General features: G+C 47.7%; 1 protein-coding gene across 2 annotated transcripts in view; it reads left to right on the top strand.

The window, feature by feature from the left end:
- GAB2 (GRB2 associated binding protein 2) overlaps positions 1–14984 on the top strand; it is a 237040-nt gene that overhangs the window by 156051 nt on the left and 66005 nt on the right. The window lies entirely within an intron of this gene.

The raw sequence follows: 14984 nt of genomic DNA, 5'->3' as shown, positions 1-14984 counted from the left end.
TACTGAAGGGGTTTTGCCTTCATATTGAGGATAATGAGTATAATGAGGAGGGAAGGAGATGTCCTGTTGCTAAGCATAGATACATTTCTAGTCCATTATGTAATTTCTTCCAACTGTCTGCTGTAAATATTTAGCGGTTGTTAATCTAGACAATGGTAAGATGGTCAGTTAGAAGCAGATGTACAATAGGAAAAGTGCTGAGTCCGATATGAGTCACACCACCATTGGACCTCACAAGGAGAAGTCCAAGTGACAATCAATACATCTTCTTCAAGTGGACCTGTCATGGGACATCTGCTGAATATTTTTTTTTTTTTTTTTCGCTGTGTCCCCCCTCCCCCTTCCCCCCCTGGCTTATGCATGAAAAGTAAACTAACAAGAACATTTGTATTGGCCACAACAACCAATCAGCTTCCACTGATCATTTCTGAAATTCAGGGTTCAAAATGAAGCAAGGTTTCTGATTGGTTTATATTGTTAACACAACATAATTGTGTTAATAAACTCTCCATACTTTTGTAGTCATACTGCTTCCTCCACCTCATACGGTATATGTAATGGTAGAATCCATCAGTTAATGCAGAAATCCTAAAGTATAAGTGAGACCTTTTATTGGCTAACTTTTGGGACCCATTAGAACAATTCTTATGCCTCGTACACACGGTCGGGAAATGTTGGGTGTGAGCTTGTTGTCGGAAAGTCCGACCGTGTGTATGCTCCATCGAACATTTGCTGTCGGACTTTCCACCAACAAATGTTTGAGAGTAGGTTCTCAAATTTTCCGCCAACAAAACTTTGTTGTCCGAAAGTCCGATCGTGTGTACACAAGTCCGTCCCACAAAAGTTCACACATGCTCGGAATCAAGCAGAAGGAGCCACACTGGCTATTGAACTTAATTTTTCATATGTGTTGTACGTCACCACGTTCCCACGTTCGTAATTGTTGGCCAACATTTGTGTGACCGTGTGTATGCAAGACAAGTTTGAGCCAACATCCTTCGAACAAAAATCCACGGTTTTGTTGTTGTGTGAAGGAATGTGATGTAAATAATAATAATAATAATCTGAAAATGTCTATTTTCTTATGTGCATACATATTTTTCTCCTTACTCATTATATAAGTATACAGGTTTGCTCTGTTCCTATATTTTCTCAAAATGGCGGGTACCCCCTACATCCCACACATCAGAAGAACGCGGAACTGAAGATAAAACCAAGGACAGCCAAACCTCGTTATGAAGATTCTCCATCTTCTTTTCTCCTTCTTAACCAATGAGATGTACCTATTAGACTAACATAGCAATGACGTATTTGTGTGTATAAAACATTAGCACCGCCTTGAATAAATTAGAAGTGTAAGAAGTAACGGTGCTGAGCGTGTCTCAAAGTGTTTACTTTTATATGCATGCATATCCACACTTTTCAATTAGAGACAGCAGCAGATAACCTTGGGCTCGATTGGAGCTCTTAATCATTTCCATAACAGTTGGAAAGTCCGATCGTGTGTATGGGGCATCAGGCTTCATAGGCTACATTATGAATTGTATGAAGAATAAAGGAGGGATCTAATTGGTCCTGAAAACATGTATTATTGGTCCTGTAACATGTATGTATTAAACATGTATTATTTGTAAATATGCCTGGTCCCCAGATCATTCACTCCACCGGGAATGAATAATCATTCCACAAATACATTCTACTTTCCCAGATGAAGAGATGAAGCCCCTTGATTGTCTTTATCTGGCCTTTGGGCACTATTCCTCCCACTGACATCAATAATGGGGCACTATTCCTCTCACTGACACCAATAATGGGGAACTACTCCTCCCACTGACACCAATAATGGGGTATTGTTTCGCCCATTGATATAAATGATGGAGCACTATTCTTCCTACTGACACCAACCATGGGGCAATATTCCTTCCACTGACACCAGCAATGGGGCACTATTTCTCCCACTGATATAAATCATAGAACACTATTCCTCCCACTGACATCAGGCACTATTCCTCCCACTAATGCCAATGATGAGGCACTGCTCCTCCAACTGACTCCAACATTGGGCACTTTTACTGCCACTGACATCAGGCCCTTTTCCTCCCAATGACACCAACATCGGACACTGTTCCTTCCAATGACACCAACATCTGGCGCTATTCCTTCCATTGACTCCAATAATGGGGCACTGTTCCTTCCAATGACACCAATAATGGGACACTATTCCTCCCACTGACACCAACATCGGCACTATTTCTTCCACTGACACCAATGATGGTACACTATTCCTGTCACTGACACCAACGATGGAGCACTGTTCCTCCCACTGACACCAATGATGGGGCACTATTCCTCCCACTGACACCAATGATGGGACACTATTCCTTCCACTGATACCATTGATGGGGCACTATTCCTCCCACTGACACCACTAATGGGGCTCTATTCCTTCCACTGATACCAATGATGTGGCATTATTCCTCCCACTGATATAAATGATGGAACACTATTCTTCCTACTGACACCAACCATGGGACAATATTTCTTCCACTGACACCAACAATGGGGCACTATTCCTTCCACTGATATAAATCACAGTACACTATTCCTCCCAATGACACCAAAATCAGGCACTATTCCTCCCACTGACATCAGGCACTTTTCCTCCTACTAATGACAATGATGAGACACTATTCCTCCCACTGACACCAACATTGGGCCCTATTTCTTCCACTGACACCAATGATCGGACACTATTCCTTCCAATAACACCAACATCTGGTGATGTTTCTTCCATTGACACCAATAATGGGCACTATTCAGTCCACTAACACCAACAATGGAGCACTGCTCCTCCCAGTGACACCATCAATGGGGCACTGTTCCTTCCAATGATAGGGCACTATTCCTCCCACTAATACCATTGATGGGGCTCTACTCCTCCCACTGATACCATTGATGGGACACTATTCCTCCCAATGATAACAACATCGGCACTATTCCTTCCACTGACACCAACGATGGGGCAGTATTCCTGTCACTGACACCAACGATGGAGCACTATTCCTTCCACTGACACCAATGGTGGAGCACTATCCCTTCCACTGACACCAATGATGGGCTAGTATTCCTTCCACTGACATAAACAATGGGGCACTATTCTTCCCACTGGTATAAATGATGGAACACTATTCCTCCCAATGACTCCAATGTTAGACACAATTTCTTCCACTGACACCGACATCAGAAACTATTCCTACCTATGGCACCAATGAAGAGGCACTGTTCCTCCCACTTACACCAATGATGGAGCACTATTCCTCCCACTACTGACTACAGGTGCTGTGTAATTTTTTTACTCCCACAGACCACCAAGATTGTTTATTACCACTAACACTGGGGCATCTTCTACTCCCACTGGCCACAGTCCGTCCCCCTAAAGTTCTGAAGGACAGTGAAGCCCTTTGCTTAGAAAGTTTGGGGGCGCCTGGTATTGTCAATATCAAAATCATTGTCAAGTTCTCCTTCTATTCCTAGTTTTTGCCTGTTGATCCTGCTTGTCATAATGCCTTACTTCCAGTGAAGGGCAATAAACAGTAATGCATCAATGCTGAATTCAATTGTCGGCCCGCCCATGCACCTCCACTTTCTTGTAAATGGATGATATCACTGCGCCTGCATGGGGCAGACTAGAAGCATTATTGGACATGGACATTCTGCCTAGCAAAGCACTAGCATCCTCTACCCTCATCCGCGCGGGAGCCGCTGGTCACGGTATGGCCCCTGAATAAACGGCACAAGCGGGCCATTTCTTCAGTGCGCATGTGCCGATGATGTCGGCACATGCGGATACAGTGAATATCTCCTAAACGGTGTTAGTTTGGGATATATTCACGGGACCTACAGGTTAACCTTTATTATAAGCTTACCTGTAGGTAAAAATGGTGTAACAGAGTTTATTACAACCACTTTAAACTGACTTCATCTGCAGATCGAAGTTCATGCCTTTGATCTGTAGATGAATAAACACAAAGATACAAAAAGAAACAATGTTTCTTGTATGGGGGTGGTAGTGGTGGAAGCCATCCACTCCCGACAATAGGACATGCTGCATTTAAAAAAAATGCAAAGCAAATGTAGTTCCTTCCAGATTGCTTCCCAAATGTAGGTCAGGCAAAGAAAACAGCCGCTATGTATAGAAGCTCTACAAGCAGGGTATTTTTTCTCAAAGAATAGGTGCAGGACCCCCCTCCCTTCTGATACACTTTTCTTCTCTGCCCCCTACCCACCTCTGAGCACCATCCCTTGGTTCCACCCCCTACCCACCTCTGAGCACCATCCCTTGGTTCCACCCCCTACCCACCTTTGAGCACCATCCCTTTATTCCACCCCCTACCCATCTCTGAGCACCATCCCTTAGTTCCACTCTCTACCCACCTCTGAGCACCATCCCTTGGTTCCACCCCCTACTCACCTCTGAGCACCACCCCATGGTTCCAACCCTACCCACCTCTAGGCACCATCCCTTGGTTCCACCACCTACCCACCTCTGAGCACCATCCCTTGGTTCCACCCCCTACCCACCTCTGAGCACCATCAGACCATCCCTTGGTTCCACCCCTACCCACCTCTGAGCACCATCCCTTGGTTCCACCCCCTACCCACCGCTAAGCACCATCCCTTGGTTCCACCCCCTACCCACCTCTGAGCACCATCACTTGGTTCCACCCCTTCCCACCTCTGAGCACCATCTCTTGGTTCCACCCCCTACCCATCTCTGAGCACCATCCCTTGGTTCCACCCCCTACCCACCGCTAAGCACCATCCCTTGGTTCCACCCCCTACCCACCTCTGAGCACCATCACTTGGTTCCACCCCTTCCCACCTCTGAGCACCATCTCTTGGTTCCACCCCCTACCCATCTCTGAGCACCATCCCTTGGTTCCACCCCCTACCCACCTCTGAGCACCATCCCTTGGTTCCACCCCCTACCCACCTCTGAGCACCATCCCTTGATTCCATGGGCGTCTGAAGAACTTTTTTCGGGGGGCATCATTTTAGGGTCACCCCTACGCCGCCCCTTTTCGACAATGTCATTATCACATTGTCATGGTCAGAGACATCAGGCGTAGTACAGTCCCTAGAATAAGTCATGGATAATGGCCAACAGGCCCTCTTACCAGACCCAGCGAAACTACAGCAGTGATCCCTCTTTCTGGACGATCGTTCACTATGGGTTCCCCGGGGGCGATTCTGGTCAGTAGTGTAGCACGTCTGTACCCTGGCAGTGGCTCAGTCTTTCTCTCTCCGGCGGCCCTGGGCAGCGTGTCTCTCTCTCTGGCGCTGGGTAGCGTGGCTCTCTCTCTCTGGCTTCCATTCAGCACACGCCTCTTTCTTTGACCTGTAGCAACTCACTCCCTCAGCTTTTTTCCCAGACTGCAGTCTCTCAATCTCTCTCTTGATCAAGCTGTAGCCTCCTTCCTGTGGAAAATGGGTCCGCCAATCTTCAGGACTACATGTCCCATGATGCTCTCCTCTGCTAGTCTCCTTTGATTGGCCCTCAGTTATGGCCAATAGGGAAGGAATGGAGCGGGCAGGAAGCTGGGCGGGGAACTTGGTGAGAGCCGCCGTCTCTTCTCCCTGACAGGAGAAAGGGGGACGAGCGGATGAAAACTTTGACAGCCCGCAGCTCGCCTTTCTCCTGACACAGCGCCGCCGAGTTCTCTGCTGGACTGAGCAGGGAAAAGAGCCCGCAGTCACACTACACTGATGGGGGGGGGGCTTGACAGCACCTTGATGGTGTCACCCCGCTGGCTACCCACACCCCCATAGTGACGCCACTGTGCTGAATGCGCCAATCCGATCCCTGATTTCAGGGGGGGGGGCACTTCGACCCCCCCTTGCCCCTACCTGCGGATGCCCATGCTTGGTTCCACCCCCTACCCGCCTCTGAGCACCATGCCTTGGTTCCACCCTCAACCCACCTCCCAGTACTGCCCTTTTTAGAGAATACAGAACCAAGTATTATATTGTGCTACTAAGTAATTTGTATGGAATTTGATAGACCCCACCACAGCAATGTATGGAATTTGATAGACCCCACCACACCTCGAGCAACAATAGATCCCCCACACAACAACAGAGACCCCCCCAGCAATAATAGACCCACCACACAACCATAGATCCCCCACACAACAATAGACCTCCCCCAGCAACAATAAACCCCCAGCAGCAACAACAGATCTCACAGCAGCCAGCAACAAAAGACTTCTCCCCCATCAGCAACACTAGACCTACCCAGCAACAATAGACCCCCAAAGTAGATCCCTCCCAGAAACTATTCACCCCCAAGCAACAACAGCCCCCACCAGCAACACTAGACCTACCCAGCAACAATAGACCCTCACAGAAAAATAGATCCCCAGCAGTGACATTAGATCCGCCTGCAGCCAGCATCAATAGACCATCCAGCACTCCTTGCCATAAAATGCATTCAATGCCGCAGGTACAAGTATTTCTATTTTTTACATGACAGGGTCCCTTTAATGGGCAGTCTCCACCATTGATATATTGTCCCCCCACCCCTTCCATTGCTCAGTGCTGAGATCTCCTCATTACTAGAGAGCTCAGTGTGTGCCGTGTCCTCTGCCCTGGAACGTCACATGCAGACCTTTGCCATAAGCCAGACTTGGAGCTCTTCCTGCTCTCTGAGAAAAGGCCAAGCCGCTGAGCCTTTGAAAGTAAAAAAATCGCTGTACTGGAAATAGCCCCGGCCTGGCGGAACAGCCTGCAACGCATTACGAGGCACACATCGACTTCGCCTCTGAAAGACACATTGACACGTTTAATAAAATCACGTTTGTTATTTTCTTGATGTGACTATATTTGGTCATCGCGGCCGAGAAAGTGAGTCAGTGTAGCAATGTGCAGAGATGATGGAGATACTCAACCGGCCATCCTACCCTCCCGATTTTCAGGGAAGGGAAATGGGGGCACCTTTTAGGTCGCATGCAAAATGGAACTGCCGGCGCATTAATGTGTGTAAGGCAGCCTAATGCTTTTTAAAAGGTTAACAACGTACCGCAATCCAGACTTTTTACTTTCAATAATTGTTATTAAATGTTAAATCTGACCTCTGACCTTTCCTTCAGTCTTGTCCAGTTGTAGCGGCTCCTCTCCTCTACTGGAACTACTTACTCTGATTTTACTGTGACCTTCTCACAAGGTACATTAGAAGCAGCAGCAAGCTAGATAAGAGCCTGCCTCATTTCCTGATTGGAGGATGTCCAGCATCATCTAGCCCACATATGACAAGCACAAGGCCCACAGGCCCAATGCGGCCCATCAGCCCTTGTCATGTGGCCCACGCACCCATTTTTGCAGCTGGAATGTGGTGGAACTCCTTTCCGCCACCTCTGGCTCTCACCCTCCGCTCCCGCTCCCTTCTGTCACTTGTAAACACAGAAGCCTTCTGTGTTTACAAGGGACAGCTCTGCTCATCAGCTCTCAGATCTAACAGATCCCAGCATGCGCTCTCAGGGGGACAGATCTCCATGCAAGGGGAGGTAGAGACACCTACACAGGGAGGTACAAGGTAGTAGAAAGAGATGTAAGGAAGCTGTGGGGGGGGGGGATTGGGGTAGCACACCTTGCACTCTGTATGCAGTACACCCTTAAACCCTGCATTCTCCAGAGCGCACCCCTGAACTCTGCACTCTGTACACAGGGGAGCCCTAAACTCTGTATGAACTCCATTCCTGAACCCTGCACTCTGTACGTAGTGCATTCCTGAACCTTGCACTCTGTACGTAAAGCATTCCTGAACCCTGCACTCTGTACATAACGCATTCCTGAACCCTGCACTCTGTACGCAACGCATTCCTGAACCCTGCACTCTGTACATAGAGCATTCCTGAACCCTGCACTCTGTACGCAACGCATTCCTGAACCCTGCACTCTGTACATAACGCATTCCTGAACCCTGCACTCTGTACGTAATGCATTCCTGAACCCTGCACTCTGTACGTAACACATTCCTAAACCCTGCACTCTGTACGTAACGCATTCCTGAACCCTGCACTCTGTACATAGAGCATTCCTGAACCCTGCACTCTGTACGCAACGCATTCCTGAACCCTGCACTCTGTACGCAACGTATTCCTGAACCCTGCACTCTGTATGTAGCACATTCCTGAACTCTGCACTCTGTACATAACGCATTCCTGAACCCTGCACTCTGTACATAACGCATTCCTAAACCCTGCACTCTGTACGTAACGCATTCCTGAACCCTGCACTCTGTACATAGAGCATTCCTGAACCCTGCACTCTGTACGTAACGCATTCCTGAACCCTGCACTCTGTACATAGAGCATTCCTGAACCCTGCACTCTGTACGCAATGCATTCCTGAACCCTGCACTCTGTACGCAACGCATTTTGGAACCCCCCCACCCAATATGTAACACATTCCTGAACCCTGCACTCTGTACATAACGCATTCCTGAACCCTGCACTCTGTACATAATGCATTCCTGAACCCTGCACTCTGTACATAACGCATTCCTGAACCCTGCACTCTGTACATAACGCATTCCTGAACCCTGCACTCTGTACATAGAGCATTCCTGAACCCTGCACTCTGCATGTAGCACATTCCTGAACCCTGCACTCTGTACACAACGCATTCCTGAATCCTGCACTAAGTACGTAATGCATTTCTGAGCCCTGCACTCTGTAAGTAATCCATTCCTGAACCCTGCACTCTGTACATATTTCCATTTCGGAACCTTGCACTCGTTACGTAACGCATTCCTGAACCCTGCACTCTGTATGTAGCGCATTTCTGAACCCTGCACTCTGTACGTAATGCAATCCTGAACCCTGCACTTGGTGCGTAACGCATTCCTGAACCCTGCACTCGGTTCGTAACACATTCCTGAACCCTGCACTCTGTACGTAACACATTCCTGAACCCTGCACTCTGTACGTAACACATTCCTGAACCCTGCACTCTGTACGTAACGCATTCCTGAACCCTACACTCTGTACTTAATGCATTCCTGATCCCTGCACTCTGTACGTAACGCATTTTGGAACCCTGCACCCAATACGTAATGCATTCCTGAACCCTGCACTCTGTACATAATGCATTCCTGAACCCTGCACTCTGTACGTAACGCATTCCTGAACCCTGCACTCTGTACGTAGCACATTCCTGAACCCTGCATTCTGCACGCAACGCATTCCTGAACCCTGCACTGTGTACATAACGCATTCCTGAACCCTGCACTCTGTATGTAACGCATTCCTGAACCCTGCACTCTGTATGTAACGCATTCCTAAACCCTGCACTCTGTACGTAAAGCATTCCTGAACCCTGCACTCTATACGTAACGCATTCATGAACCCTGCACTCTGTACGATCCACCGTTACAGCCCGATCCAGGTGCCACTACTCTCCCCCTCCCAGGTCCGGTTATAGCAATCAGAGCCCTGCCGGGAGCCTGGTCCCAGTACAGACGTCTCTGTGGCTCGATCCCTCCGTGTCTACTTAGCACTGTAGTGGTGGCTGGAGCCGGCCCGGGACTGACAGCTCACATTTCTGCTGTTCTTTAATTGGCTGCTTGCCGTTTTGCAGGGGGACGCCTGTCACCTGCTGGACACAGGGAACGGTGCAGTTAGAGGGGAGAGCGCTGCTGTTACTCTGTATTATACATCTTTCCCCGGCCATGTCCCATACACAGGAGGCTCCCTTCACCGAGTATCAGCACCAACAAAAGGGCTTTCTAGCTTTCTATGGGCAGGGATGGTTTTAGTAGTATGCCTCCCTTGCTCTGCCTTGTATCCTGTGTGTGTGTGTGATGTGTGATATGTGTATTTATATATATATATATATATATATATATATATATATATATATATATATATAAAATATGTAGTAGTCAGTAGTATGTTTCTCTTGCCCTTACTTACGGGTTGCCAATACAGGATAGATGCATTGCCTGTGGAGACGTGAGAGGAGTGTTAGGAGTAGAGAGGTAAGTGCATGTCCATGTTACCATGGCAGTCGTAGTAGTGGAATGGAAAGGGGACCTCCTCTCCTCCTACTTGTGGCTCTTGTGAGGTTGTTGGCTGAGCGGAGCTTTGTCCTGTGTGCTGCTTGGCAGGCCGTCTGACTCCTTCCCAGCAATCTGCCTGGCGGCAACATCATCATCATCAGAGTACACAGAGACCCATCCACTGTACATCATCAGTAGGGGCCCCAACACATCCCGACATAAGAGTGATGATCCCCCCTTCCCCTGTTGAAGGGTTTGGCGGTGCGCCCACAATGCCTACCATCAGGTTATGTCATATAGTGATGAGAGGCAGAAGTACCATGGCCCTGTGTGTGGATGACAATGTGCAGGGATGGTGGAGGGCAGAGAGGAGGGAACAAAGGATGGGGGAGAGGTGTAGTTCAAAGCCCCCCCACTCCCCGGTACACACCAAGCTCCTCACCGGGACGTAGAGCACCTGCTTGTCCTCGGGGAGGAGGTCCCCCACCTGGCCCAGCTGGAGGCCTTGTATTTGACCCAGAATTGTATCTTCTTATACACATATCTTCACACGTTAGGTCTTATGGCGTCACACCACTACAAGGTTATCTATAACGTCTATGGTACCTACGGATTGAGATGTTCGTTTCTGATCGGCTTGTGTGGTGGCAAGTCTCCTCATCCGTTTCTCATACAGCTTTCATTACGATTTTCACACGTTATGACGTTTCACGACTCACTTCAATTGCCTGACACGTCTTCAGGTTCATAGGCCTGAGTTTACGTTTTTATTTTGCCACATACGCCTCAGGTAACTCGGCCTTGGTAAATTCAGGAGACTGACACACCAGTCCTGCACTACATATACTTCGTCATTCATCACATACATGGTTAAGGTTATATTTCACTTTTAGGTTATGGTGTTACACCGTTTACATTGTTACCTGTCACATTTATGGGTATTAACGGATTGACATGATCATTTTTATTTGGCTTGTGCGGTGACAAGTCTCCTCATCCGTTACACATACGTCATACATTTCGACATTTCACAACACTCATATCTTTGCCTAACACGTTTTCAGGTATCCAAGGCCTGAGTTTACATTTTTAATTTGCCTGCTACGCCTCAGGTAACTCGGCCTTTAGCCGTTTCATACGTCTGACACGTTTTCAGGCCTACACTTACACAAATTCCGTTAACAAATTCACTTCCACCATATGGAATACACTCATAGAACCTTTTACTAAAGGGGAAAAAAAGGGGGGAGGGATTTATCGCTTTTTCGTGAATAAATTATTTGCTCACAACAAGTCTTTTTTCTCAGTCAAATAGGTCATGTCACAGGCGGCGGATGTTGAAGTTTTTGCTTCTATTCCTCCTTCTCCGGCCAGGGGTTCAGTACATGGCAGCACGCCCTCCCTGAGATCTTGGACCAACCCCTAGACTCATGGCTGAACTACAGTGCCGGGGTATCTCGTACCTGGCTTTGGCTCGCAAAGCTGTATTTTTCAGACTTTTATTCCCAGTGCATCAGACTCCATTCGTGAGCAAGTCACGCTTCGTTCGGTCAGGTTATCCCTCTCAAAATTCACTCCACCCTGAGCTCATTGGCAACCACATGTCAGGAGCTACGAGCCAGGGTCGAGGTGTTGGAAAGCCATCCATGCCCAGCCCCGCCATTCCTGACACATCCATTCCCAGCACATCAGCGGTTTCTGGGTCCCCCTTAGTTGGACCTTTAGCCTCAGGTAATGAAGCCAGTTCTCTTTCTGTTACTCCGGCTAGTTTCATTACAGCAGATATCAAGAAGTTATTCTAGATGGTAAAGGCGTGAATTTAGCTTCCCTTTTGTTAGCGGCCCACAATATAGCTGACAGCAATCATATGCTGGTGGTGAGGTCTCCATAGTGGCAAGACCAGGACCACAGACTTAACTGTAAGCCCTCCCTTCCAGATTTAGCCCTTGCCTTGGTGTCTTTAGGGACCTTATTAGCTCTGCAAGTGAATGCTAGACAAACCCCCGCTGATAAAAATACAATTCCAGCCTCCTGACTGCCAAGCAGACCTACTGTATTTCATCACCCTCATTAAAAACTTATCATCCCATCCCTGTCAACTCTTCTCTACCTTCAACTCTCTACTTCGCCCTCCACTGCCTCCACCCCCTAACTCACTCACTGCTCAGGAGATCGCCAGTCACTTCAAACAGAAGATTGATACAATTTGCGAGGAGACCTACTGTTCTACTGTTCAGACACCCTCCATACCTTACACCTTATACCCCGTACACACGGTCGGACTTTGTTCGGACATTCCGACAACAAAATCCATGGATTTTTTCCGATGGATGTTGGCTCAAACTTGTCTTGCATACACACGGTCACACAAAGTTGTCGGAAAATCCGATCATTTTAAACGCGGTGACGTAAAACATGTACGTCGGGACTATAAACGGGGCAGTGGCCAATAGCTTTCATCTCTTTATTTATTCTGAGCATGCGTGGCACTTTGTCCGTCGGGTTTGTGTACACACGATCGGAATTTCCGACAACGGATTTTGTTGTCGGAAAATTTTATCTCCTGCTCTCCAACTTTGTTTGTCAGAAAATCCGATGGAAAATGTCCGATGGAGCCCACACACGGTCGGAATATCCGACAACACGCTCCGATCGGACATTTTCCATCTGAAAATCTGACCGTGTGTACGGGGCATTACACCTATCCTGTACCTTACACCTCATGTCCACAGTTACAATCATTACTTCCCTCTTTCAACCCCACCACTATAGAAGAGGTTGCTAAATTACTTGCTAACGTCCATCTTATCACCTGCCCTCTGGATTCTGTTCCCTCGCAAATGCTACGTTCACCCTCTAGCTCTATTCTACACTCTCTAACCCACATCTTTAATCCCTCCCTCTCTTCTGGCATCTTCCCCAATTCCTTAAAGCATGCACTTGTCCGTCCCGTACTTAAAAAGCCCTCACTGGACCCATCCAATCTTAACAACCTAAGCCCCATCTCCTTGCTCCCCTTTTTATCCAAACTCCTTGAACGACTACAACCGACTGAGCGTCCATCTTGCTGATAGTAGCCTTCTTGATCCCCTTCAGTCTGGATTTCGTCCTCAACATTCCACAGAAACTGCTCTCCTAAAACTAACAAACGATCTACTAACAGCCAAAACTAAAGGGCACTATTCTGTGCTCCTACTTCTGGACCTTTCTGGACTCCTCTCTGTCAATCCCTCCACTGGCTTCTGCTCACCCAACGAATTAAATTCAAAATACTAACAACTACCTACACAGCAATCCACAACTCTGCCCCCAGCTACATCACTGACCTAGTCTCAAAATACCAACCTAACCGTTCTCTTCGTTCTTCTCAAGACCTCCTGCTCTCTAGCTCTCTCATCACCTCCTCCCATGCTTGCCTCCAGGACTTTTCCAGAGCCTCTCCAAGCCTATGGAACTCCTTACCCCAACCTGTCCATCTATCTCCTACTCTGTTAGCTTTTAGACGATCCCTGAAAACCCTTCTCTTCAGAGAAGCCTACCCTACCCACACCTAACAACTGTATTTTCATTTTGTCCATCTGATCATCCCCCACAGCTACTCCCCTTTGTTAAACTGGACCCTCCCTTCTAGATTGTAAGCTCTAACGAGCAGGGCCCTCTGATCCCTCCTGTATTGAATTGTATTGTAATTGTACTATCTTCCCCGATGTTGTAAAGCGTGGCGCAAAATGTTGGCGCTATATAAATCCTGTATAATAATAATAATAATAATAATGATCTGCAGAAGCTTATGGCAGTTTTTCTGCACTTAACACCCCACTGGCAAATCAGGGAATTGAAGGCCTGCCTACTACACTCACTTTCCTGGGGATTATGTTAGACACTCGGTCTATGCAGGCTAGTCTGCCTGAGGATAAGGTTGCAAGAATCAGACCGTGTCCATGGGTTACGATCTCCCAAGTCTGTTCCAGGAAGGTTTTGCAATCACTGCTAGGCATGCAAACTTTGCCATTAGAATCATTTCCCAAGGCAGGCTTTTTATTTCTCGGTTGTTGGCACTGTTACCTTTAGCCCCTGACTCCGATTCTCAGGTCAAACTAGATTCTGTGGTCTTTTTCCGATTTACACTTTTGGAATGAGTTCTTCCAGCACTGCAACGACATCACAATGTTCATCCCTGCAGTTGCGGTGTTGTCTCCTCAGGTCATTACTGATGCTGCAGCCACCAAAGGCTATGCGGCAATTTTTGGCACTCACTGGTTAGCAGGACCATGGCCAGACGAATGTCCGGCAATTCCCAGGTTTGCATAAACGTCAGCTTTGGTTGAGATTACCCCATAGGGTCTGCAGCAAAGGTGTGGGGTCACTTATGGACAGGTAACACTGTAAGGTTCGCCTCAGATAATCAAGCTACCTCTGAGATCTTCAACAAGGTAGGTCCAGTTCATTACTCATCATAGCTTTCGTACGCAGGCTCATTTGGCTGTCTCTCCAGTTCAAATTCCAGTTGCGTTATAGGTTCATTAATTGGTATACAGAATACAGCTGCGGATGCTCTATATCTCATTTTTAATTATCAGTTGTTTTCCAGCAGGTCCCAGACGCAGATGCCTGTGCCATCCCGTCCCCGCACTTTTCGCTTCTAACGGTGGATTAGATACTCACTGGGCTATCACGGTAGGGTTGGTCAAAAGGTCATTTATCTGCCAACACGGGGAAGGCTTATAACACCGCCTGGAATACTTTCCTGACTTTTCAAGCATGGTACCCTAGGCCTGATTGTTACAACATTCGATACCTTCTGGCTTTGTGGCCTACTGCCTCTCACAGCTTGAACTGTCCCACAACACCATTAAGACATACTTGGCAGGAATCCAACATTTGCATCCTTACAGGATCCTGATAGGCCATCTATATTCTCGGCACA

The sequence above is a fragment of the Aquarana catesbeiana genome, linkage group LG02 (assembly GCF_042186555.1).
Source record: "Aquarana catesbeiana isolate 2022-GZ linkage group LG02, ASM4218655v1, whole genome shotgun sequence".
NCBI classification, from domain to species: domain Eukaryota; kingdom Metazoa; phylum Chordata; class Amphibia; order Anura; family Ranidae; genus Aquarana; species Aquarana catesbeiana.
The sequence above is the reverse complement of the archived record's forward strand: the minus strand, read 5'-3'. Positions and strand labels throughout refer to the sequence as shown.